At 52.1% G+C, this 6,000-nt stretch overlaps 1 long non-coding RNA gene across 1 annotated transcript in view; it reads right to left on the bottom strand.

The window, feature by feature from the left end:
- Positions 1 to 889: 889 nt before the first annotated feature.
- Positions 890 to 6,000, bottom strand: part of LOC144104810 (uncharacterized) — a 151,938-nt gene continuing 146,827 nt past the window's right edge. The window contains exon 6 of the long non-coding RNA XR_013308633.1: positions 890 to 1,086. This is a non-coding gene — a long non-coding RNA (uncharacterized LOC144104810). The remainder of the gene's footprint in view (positions 1,087 to 6,000) is intronic.

Raw genomic sequence — 6,000 nt, 5'->3', positions numbered from 1 at the left:
GCATGAGCGCTCGAAATTAACCAGAACGTACTTACCGCGGTGTGGAATTCGCCCTCCTGCTTTCTTGATTCCCACACTGAATGTACCCAGAAGCTCCTCTTCCTTTTATCCTTTTCTTCGAGCAGCTTCATCAGCAATAGCTTTTTTTTTTAACAGCAGCCGACTAAGTGCACTCATGAAGGGAGTCGAGGCAGCGCCGTGTACTCTTTCTAAAAATCTTTCCTATGCTGCTCGCAGTGCGCCCAAAGTCTAATTTCACACCGAGCAAGCACAGTTCGAGACCAACGACCGGAAAGAAAGAGAAGCGTCGCTCACTTCTGTGCCTCGATGTCTTCTAATCACGCACAGCGTGGACATACCACCCATTTTCCAACGCGCGCTCTCCGCTAAGCAGGTACAAAACATACCGAGACATTCTTAAAAGCAGTTAAACGAGCTATAGACAACTTTAAGAAATTATTTTTTGTGTTTCAAAAAATACGAAAAAGGTCTCTAACCTTTATTTGTGCATCTCACGTTGGCCAAAGCAATTTTAGCTTGTCTGGCCGCACTGGGGCGGCACCCACCGCTTTTTCGCTCCTTGTACTCCGACCAGGCGCAAGTTGCGCCTCGCGCCGCCTCCGCGTTTTCTGCCGGGCGAAAATCGCCGACAAAAACGCTCCATGTATTTCAGGCTTATCGCGTGATCTGCGATGATATGCGAGGTTCGTTAAAGAGACTATGCAATGAATTAAAATTCGCTTGCAAATGTTTTCATTGCTTAGAAATGATGCTAAGGAGCATACACACTAAATAAAAGTGTTTAGAAGTGAGGAAGAAATTTGTTTTGAAATTTTAAAAACCGTGTTTTTTTTTAAATTTGCGGGCCGGTTCGTGTTTTCGCAGTGACTGGTTTTGAAATTAAAATCGTGAACATATACATCACTAGTTCCGTGACGTCGGCAGGCCACCACACGCTGTCATTCGCTGGGACCACGGCAGCCACGACGCTACGGGCACACTTCCGGTAGCCGTGAAAGTCGTCTGCTCGTGCCGCCGCACAAGCCCGTCGGTCAGTCTTCGCAGTGCGACATGGTTGGAGACCAGCTACGGGGACAAAAACCAGTAAGGCGACCAGCTTTTTGCGAGATCGGCCGCCGGGCAAAAACATCCACCAAACATGAACTCAGTTTACTTTCATGCAAAGCTCTGGGATAGATGAATGTTGAAAATGTATCATTTCTGAAATTTCAACGTACAGCCGCTTGCTGCTGCTGCTGCTTGGTGCGGCTCTCCTGGCGTCTGCTAGATCGAGCACAACTTCACTATGGGACTGGCTCGCAGTAAAGGCAAAGTGACTAGAGTAGTTCCTTTATTATGGCTCTGGCTAGTTCTGAAGCGCTCTCATCTACGGCATTGGTGCGAAACCAGCTAGGCTTAGCGACGACCAGGTCAGCCGGAAAGCAGCGCAGTTCATTGCTCGGCGCTCCCGCAGGCGGCTTCGTTGCCGAAAGCTCGGCTCTTGCGCAGGCATGCTATCGTTGCTCAAGTATAGCAGGCAGCCTTTCTGATAGCATGACTGTTTCGCCTTTTCTGGTGCGAACGTGAAATAGCGAGCCGCCTGGCGGGCCGACTTACCTGGATCCCATCGCCCGCGGTCATAAAAATGAGCTTAAGTAAATCATAAACGATGGTATAGAGAAATGTGAAAAATATATCATTTTCGAGGATCGTTGATCAATACCGAGATCCTGGTAGAAGTAACAACTGTGATACCAGCAAATTTCATGTCAGAATCGCCTCGCAACTGCCGCTGGCCCACCGTTGCTGTCTGGCTCGCCTGACACCTGGAGCGGTCCGGTAGCTCCGCTGCCGAAGGCGTCGCGGAAATTGATCATAGTTTACTGCGAGATTATGCTGTTGACAGCAAAGTTTTTAATATAGCGCAGGCGACTTCCGAAGCGGCGTCCGCTGCGCCTTCGATGCGAAAGAAGCTATAAGCCTAGTGACGGCCAGGGCAGCCATGCAGCAGCCAAATTCGCCGCCCGCATTCGCATCGGCCGGCGACGTTGCTGAAAGCTCGCTACTTGGGCAGGGATGCTTTGTCGCTGCTCGACTGTATATCAGGCGGGCTTCCTGATAATATGGCGATTATGTCTTTTCTGGTGTTAACTTCAACACCATGCCAAGAAGCAGTCGGTCACTGCTGCGCGTTTGGCATACCATACGCTTTGAGTTTGGGCCAAGCGGCGCATCGATGCTTGCCACTCCGAGTGTCCCTGCCTGCATAGGGGCTGCAGTTCGCAAGCGGCGACCGGTGCAGCGCTCCGGACAAGTTTTCGCAGATGTGTCGCCTGCTTTACTCCCGTCGCGAGTGTCACGCTTCAGATATGCACGTCTGAAGGAAGCAGGTATGTTTGTCCTCGGTAGCGTCGTGGGTGTGGTCGTAGATTCTCAGTCTGGAGGTGCCAAGTTCAAGTCCGCGTGTTTCATTGTTTCTGCTTTTTTAAATAAATTTTAGCCTTAAATAAACTTCCTCTTGTTTACCTGCGACCGACTGGATTTATTTTTCGTGCCATGACTTTCTGACTCAACAATTAGTGCCGGTCAGTACTGAGGGCACTCATTCTAGGTTCACAATTACAATTGTAGAGGAGTGTGCTATATTATATGGAGATTTATTTCGAAGAGTTATGACAAAAGAAGAGTGAGAACGAGAAAGGGCCAAGTCGGAGGGAGGTCTCGCATGGCGTCTCGCTAGTGCGACATGGGAGTTGGCGGACCATCGGCCAACTGCCGTCTTGTGGGAGACATGGTGCCGACGTCGACACTCGGCCGGCTGCGTTCGCCCGCGCAGTGTGACGCAGAGCCAGACGTCACAACGACACCGTTTTGCAGGCCGAATACGTCGATTGTTGGCCTAGAGTAACACGCCCTTAAAACTAGAACAGACGGCAAGCAAAGTGATCCGACGCGCACCGCAATCCGGGATGACGAGAGAATGGCCGGTCTCGAGGGGAGGGCGCACGCCCCCCTCGGGACTGATCGTGGGCGAGAGTGACCGGACCGGCGCTGTTGCTGGGGTGCGACAAACGGTAGTCTCAAACCGAGTGAGTGAGTGAGTAAGAACTTTATTTTCCACCGATGTAGGAGACTCCCTGCTCCCCATCTCCGGCACGCAGGCCTGGAGAACGGGGGCCGGGGTCTCCGCGACTAAAGACAGGCGAAGCGACAGTGTTTCTTCGCGGCTTTAGCCGCCAGGCGGATGGCTTGCTGCTGGTGGGCGAGGGACTCGCTTCGCAGCATCAGTTCCCAGGCTTCTCTACTTTTTATGTTCTCCTTGGCGCCCGGGGATCCAGGGCATTGCCAGATTATGTGGTCTAAAGTACCCCTCTCTCCACATGTCGCGCATTTACCGTCGGCTCTTTCCTCCACTTGCGTGTGGTAGAGCCAGACGGGGTTCGAGAAGTTCCCAGCTTGCAGGCGCCGCCATGGGACTGCCTCCCTGTTTGTTAGCGCTCGGTCCGGTGGTGGCAGGGACCGTCTACAAAGTCTATAGTGCTCTATGATCTCTATGTATGTCTGCAGCCCTTCGTCCATCCCTTCGCAACCAGGCGGCTCTGCGGCTGCCCGGAAGTAGAGTGCTCGGGCTAGCTCGTGCGCCGCCTCGTTGCCGGGGACGGATTCGTGCGCGGGGGTCAAATTATTCGAACTCGTCTATCGAGTTTTCCCTTTTCCAAGATTTTGACTGCCTCCTTCGAGACCCTCCCTTTTCCAAAGTTCCAGACAGCTGTTTTGCTGTCGCTAATGATCGTACTGGCTTCCGTGCCAACGCAAGCGAGCGCTATTGCAACTTCTTCGGCCGTGTCTATGTTTCGACTTCTAACGGAAGCGGCGGCGACGGGTACGCCGCGGCCGTCAACGACTGCAGCCACCGCCGCCCCCAACTTTCCGCTAGCCGCGTCCACGTAGGCGACTCCTTTCGGCCCTATTTTGTCCGCGTTTTTTGCGAAAGTCTCGGCCCTCTTCCGTCTCCTCTCCCCGTTGTATGTGGGGTGCATGTTTTTAGGTAGCAGGGGCACTGTTATGTGTTCGCGGCATCCTCGTGGAATGTCCGCGTGTTGGCATGTCCCCCTGTCTGACTGCAGCCTCACCCAGCCAAGGATGGTTCTGCCCGTGGTAGATTTGCTTAATCTTTCCAGTTGTGCCATGCGCACAGCCTCCGCTAGCTCCGTCCAATTATTGTGCACACCCATTTCGAGGAGGCGTTTAGTAGAGGTCGAGATGGGGAGTACCAGAGCCCTCTTCACGCATCGTCTGATGAGTGCGTCTATTTTCTGTTTTTCGTCCGATCTGATGTTTAGGAATGGTGTGGCGTAGCATATGCGGCTAGTGATGTAAGCCTGCATTAGTTTCAGGAGGCTTCGTCCTTTAAGGCCTCGACCCTTGAGTGCGATTCTCCTGAACAGACCCATGACTTGCGCGGCGTACGCACTCAATTTCTTTATCGTTGTATCATTGTACCCGTCCGCTTGTAGAAATAGCCCCAGGATCCTAATCTGCTCGACTTTTGGCACTGTTTGGCCCTCTACTGTTATGTTGATGTTTATCTGGCGTTTGTGCCTGAGCGCCTTCGGATTGTAGATAAAGAGCTCCGATTTTTGGGGAGCGCACGAGAGGCCCCTTTCAGCCGCATAGGACACTACGGTGTCTGCTGCCGTTTGTAAGCGCTCCTCGATGTTCGCGTCGCTGCCCTGGGTGACCCATAGGTTGACGTCGTCCGCGTACATGCTGAATTTCAAGTTTTCCACTTTTCTCAATTCTGCCGGGAGATTTCGCATGGCAACATTAAAGAGGAATGGGGACAGCACTGAACCCTGCAGAGTACCCCTACTACCTAGTTTGACGGTGGGGGATTCAATGTCCTGAAACCTTATTTTTATCGTTCTACCCGACAGGAAGTCCTTTATGTAGCCGTACGTTTTGTTTCCGACCCCCAGCTCTCGGAGGCCAGAGAGGATTGCCGCGTGTTTTACGTTATCGAAGGCCTTCGTCAGGTAGAGACCTAATATTACCCTCGCGTCCTTGGTGCTATTTTCTACGATGTCGTGTCTCAAGCGGAGCATTACATCTTGTGTGCACAGGCCGGGTCGGAACCCTACCATTTCGTGCGGCCACAGATCGTTGAGCTCCATGAAACGCGTTAGGCGCGTTTGGACTACCCGTTCCATCAATTTCCCAATACAGGATGTTAGAGAGATTGGCCGTAAGTTTTCTAGCTTAGGGGGTTTGCCCGGCTTCGGTATTAAAATCACGTTTGCCGTCTTCCACTGTTGTGGGAGGCGGCCTCTGTCCCATACGATGTTCATGTATTTGGTGAGCATGCGGATGGAATTATCGTCCAAGTTTCGGAGGACCTTGTTCGTAATGCCATCTGGACCAGGGGCCGACTGTTGTTAGGCCTAATATTTCGGCGCGAACCTCCGCTTCCGTGATCGGCGCGTCTAGGGCCTCGTTTGGGGGTCCTTCGTACTCCGGCAGGAGTGAGGTTTTTGTATCTCCTATGTACATATTAATTAATTTTGCCATGAGTTCTCTGTCCGAGCCCTCAAACGTGTGCCTGGCTTTCGTAAGTCTTATGCCCGATTGGGTTTTCGAATTATCAGGGTCAAGCAGGTGTCTGAGTAGACTCCACGTATTAGCTAGACTCATGTTCCCTTCCATCTCGTCACATCTATTGCACCAATTTTGTTCGCAGAGTTTTGCTGCGTAATCCTCAATCTATTTGTTGTGCCTTGCTATCCTTCTTCTAAGGTTCCTGTTCCATCTTTGTGACCGGAGGCGTTTCTCCATGCCGCATTTCGCTTCCCACATGTGAAGGAGTTTGCTATCAACCGTCGCTGGCGCATCGTCTTCTCGCAGGGTCGTGGTTGCCCTCTCGACTTGTTGCTTAAGTTCCTCCGCCCATTGCTCTATGTTTTGGATATCGCCTTCCGATTCACCATTTTCTCTAATTTACCT

This window comes from Amblyomma americanum, chromosome 1 (assembly GCF_052857255.1).
Source record: "Amblyomma americanum isolate KBUSLIRL-KWMA chromosome 1, ASM5285725v1, whole genome shotgun sequence".
NCBI classification, from domain to species: Eukaryota; Metazoa; Arthropoda; class Arachnida; order Ixodida; family Ixodidae; genus Amblyomma; species Amblyomma americanum.
The sequence above is the reverse complement of the archived record's forward strand: the minus strand, read 5'-3'. Positions and strand labels throughout refer to the sequence as shown.